The sequence below is a fragment of the Suricata suricatta genome, chromosome 8 (genome assembly GCF_006229205.1).
Source record: "Suricata suricatta isolate VVHF042 chromosome 8, meerkat_22Aug2017_6uvM2_HiC, whole genome shotgun sequence".
Lineage (NCBI taxonomy): Eukaryota > Metazoa > Chordata > Mammalia > Carnivora > Herpestidae > Suricata > Suricata suricatta.
In genome coordinates this window covers 49,498,685-49,502,608 of record NC_043707.1, presented here as the reverse complement: position 1 = coordinate 49,502,608, position 3,924 = coordinate 49,498,685, and the positions used below count along the sequence as shown (strand labels likewise).

Below are 3,924 nucleotides of genomic sequence, written 5' to 3'. Positions count from 1 at the left end.
CATTTATCTACTGCTTTGCAAAGAATTTATGAGATGACCTTCCACCCTCCTGATCTCTCTGTGAGTTCATACTACTATACCCATTTGACAAATCCACTCATTTATTAAACCAATATTTCTTAAGAACCATGCCCAGATCCATGCTCAGGGCTAGGGATTCAACACCAAACATGACAGGTGCAGCCCCTGTATTCCAGACCCACAGATATTAGACAACTAATTACAACTGTGACAAGTGCCATGAGGGACAAATAGAGGGTGCCCTGAAAATAGATGATGGAGGACCTGACTTTATCAGAGTGTCCGGGAAGTAACGTCTCAGCTGAGCTCTGAAGGAGTAGGGAAGCCAAAGTTGGGAGAGGTTATTAGAGCTGCCCAGGATCTAGAAGCTACAGATCTAGGCCCAAACTGTCATCTTCTAAATCAGTGCAGTACTCTGCCCTCCGTGCTAAGGCACCCCTGGGTAGGGTATGTTGCTAGGCATGGAATACACAGAGATAGGCACACTCTCTGTCAAGGGAGATGCCCTTGTTCCAGTGCCTTTCTCCGGGCCTCTCACTCAACCCAAACTCCTCTGCCAAGGCCTTCAAAATCTAGCCACCCCCCAACTCACTCACCCCTCTACCCCACTGCTCTGTAGCACATGTATCGCACATTAGTGAAGCCTTTCTCTGGTCCTGGCATGGTGGCAATCGATTTCCATTTAGCCATGATGAATGACTCTACTGCTCCCTCTCCTCACTGTCTTTTCACTGTCCCAGGTTGTGGAACGTTCTGGAATTCATTTGTATATTTATTCATTCCTGTGACACTCTTAAGCCTCTGCTACGTGCCAAGTGTACACACTGCCGGCACTCTTCCTCTTCCCTGAATTTTCATTTTTTTCCTCTTCACTAAGCTAGATCTTCCTTACCTGGAGCCTCGTCTCCCCATTTTTTAAATCTTTGAGAGAGTGTAATGAGAGGAATAGAGAACCCAAAGCCGGAACACCGTGTTCAGATCAACTTATAGTGTAAAGTTTCTCAACCTTGGTTAAGGTTTCTCAGTCTTTAAAATGGTGAAATGAGGGGTGCCTGGGTGGCCCAGTTGGTTGAGCATCAGACCCTTGATTTCAGCTCTGGATGTCATGATCTCACAGTTTGTGAGATTGAGCCCCATATCAGGCTCCCACACTGACGGTGCGGAGCCTGCTTGGGATTCTATCTCTCTCTCTCTCTCTCTCTCTCTCTCTCTGCCCCTCCCCCACTCATGTTCATGCTCTCTTTCCTCAAAATAAATAAATAAACGTCAAAAAATAAATATTTAAAGCAGCGAAACAATCACAGTGACAGAAATGTTGGCATAAGAACTAAAATACCAGAATAAGATGAGTTTTTGTACAAAAACCCTTTGTCAATTGCTGTACATAGTTAAGGAATAGGAGTTGATTGACTGCCAGCCCACCCAGAGCTCTCTTTTCCCCACACCCCTGCTCATGCATACTCCACGCAAAGTCCTTGTGTTTTCTCAGCTCCAATTGCCACGCTGGCTTGTCTCCTCTGCAAGGTTCCAAGCAGGTTGAGGGGTGGAGGCATACCACCCTCTTGCATCTCGCACAGTGACCAAGGCAGCGCTGGGCCCTTAGGAAACCAGCTTTGTGGAGATGGAGCGCTCCTCAATTCTCAGCCCAGTGTCCAGGGAGTGCTTGCCCCAGCCTAACAGAAAGGGAAGAAGGCAGGCAGAAGAACTCACTTTTTGACTCGAGGCCAGCAGTTGCCCAGAGCAGAAACCCATGGGACTATCAAAGACATGGGCAGTGCAGTTCCTCGTGTCACGTGACCTCAGGGTACCCAGGCTCTGCCAGGGGGCCTGGTGCCACCATACCTTAGAAATAAAAACCACTACCCAGTAGCTTGATTGAAGGATGTAGCTGGGTTTTCTAGCAATTGTTGAAGTTCCCGTTCCCTTTGCCAGTCCTGCTGAAGCTTTTCTCTAGCCCTGGGATTATAGCAATAAATTTCCATTTAGTCATGACAAATGACTCTGCTGCTCCCCTCTCCCTCCGCTCAGCCCCACCTCCTTGTTCTGACTGCTCCCTCTCAGAGGCAGCTCAGGCGCCTTTCCTTCTGGTGACATCCACAGATACTGGCATTTCCAGTCCTCAGAAGCAGGGATGGGTCCAGGCTGACAATGCCCCAGAGTGCAGAGAGGCTAGGGTAGGGGACAGAGGAGGAGCAGAAGAAAAGACGCACGGGCTTGCCAAGTGTACCAGCCTCCCTAGGTAAAGTCATGGAGGATGCAGGCAAAAGCGGGAAGAGGAGATGAATGTGAATAAGAGGCTGATGGGAGAGGGGGAGGGCAGAGGGAAAGGAGGAAGAGGCCAAAGATGTTCATTAGTTGCATTGATTCAAGGGGAAAGAAGAGTGATTAAATAATTCGCCCCCAAGGAAGAGCTCCTGCTCCTGCCGTCTTCCTTGGCAGGAAGCAGAGATAATTTCCTAGCCGAGTGGCTCTGCCTCACTCCCTCTAAGCTGGGGTTTGTAAGAGGAGGGGGTGCTGAAGAATGGGGCTCCACAGCCAACCCTCAGCCATGCATGCTGATGGAGGGGAAAGGTTGTGCAGGCAACACCCCAGAGCAGACGGTCCCCCAGCTGTCTCTCTTGGCTCTAGGATGTGCACATGGGTGGGAGGTATGCCCAGCTCAGTGAGGTTTAGTATGCAAGCCCCCCATCCCTGAGCACAGGCCATGACCTCGAGGGTGCTAGGAGGGGCAGGCAGATGTTGGCAGGGTTTGTAAAGATTTCTATCTTCAAAGTGAGCAGTCTTCATTCTCAGAGTCCAAAGCCAACTATGACGATATGCAGAAGGGAGAGAAGCTAGCAGCCGTGGTGCACCGCTTTGTGTCGGTGCTTTCAGTTTGATTAGCTAAAGCAACATTTACTGCACCTCTGAGACGTGCCAGGGACAGAAGGACAGAAGGGAGATGTGTCCCTCAAGGACCCCTCCATCTAGATAGGGAGACAAAGTATCAGCGAGTCATTTCCATAAGTATGGTAAGGGCTGAGATTGGGGGATGGACCAATGCACGGGGGTGGCAGGGGTGGTTTGGGGGTTTAGGGGGAGCCAAGGCTGAGGGCTTCGAGAAGGGTTCCCAGAGAAAGTGAGTGCTTCGAGAAGGGTTCCCAGAGAAAGTGAGTGCTCCAGCCTAGTTTGGAGCTGACTGTGCATCTGGTTGGCTCGGAAGGTGCCCCCTAGGTCTGCTTCTCCAGATGCTCTGGCCCAGGCTCCCTTTGCCTGGTTGCGACTCTCAGATTTTTCCGTCTTCCCTCTAACTTCCTCTTGCAGCCCTAGAATCCCTGCAAAGGGAAAAGAAGGTTCATAGCTCAGGCTCCACCTGCTGAGACAAGGTGGACTCTGACAGGAGAACATCAGGATCCCAACTAGAGCGCTCCAACACAGATTTCTGCTCTAGGACTTTGCCCCGTCAACTCATTGCCACATTTATAGCAAGTATATGGCAACTCTTAGAAGCATTCCCTTTCAATGCACTCTCTTTAAAGTATACAGAAGTGCAAATCCAGGCCAAAGAGGGAAGAGGGTCCAGCTGTGCCCAGACTGCTCCTCCCCTCAGAGAGAAGTAAGAAGAAGGTTCCCACCCCCCTCTGCTTTCTCCTCCCACATTCTTCTTTGATTTTAGGCCAGGTACATCCACTTCCTTTTCAACCTGGGATTCAGTAGCAGCTGATTCAAAGAGTCAGAGCAGATCTTTTCTTGGTAAGAAGAGTCCCCAAGAGAACTGAGTAACTCCCAAGGGAGCTGAAGGAGAAATTAAGTCATACCGTTTATCCCAAGTTTCCAAGAAAGATTTGGAATGCCTTCCAAAGATGGAGAGATGCCTCCTTCCCTCTCACATCAGCAAAACCTTTTCTGCTCTGGTTTTTCCAT

The 3,924-nt window shown here is 49.8% G+C and overlaps 1 long non-coding RNA gene across 1 annotated transcript; it reads right to left on the bottom strand.

The window, feature by feature from the left end:
- Positions 1-1,387: 1,387 nt before the first annotated feature.
- LOC115297846 lies at positions 1,388-2,260 on the bottom strand. Its single transcript, XR_003911493.1, has 3 exons — positions 2,056-2,260; positions 1,864-1,977; positions 1,388-1,694 (listed from the first exon to the last, which is right to left on the bottom strand). It is a non-coding gene; the product is annotated as an uncharacterized LOC115297846 (long non-coding RNA).
- Between the last annotated feature and the right edge of the window lie 1,664 nt (positions 2,261-3,924).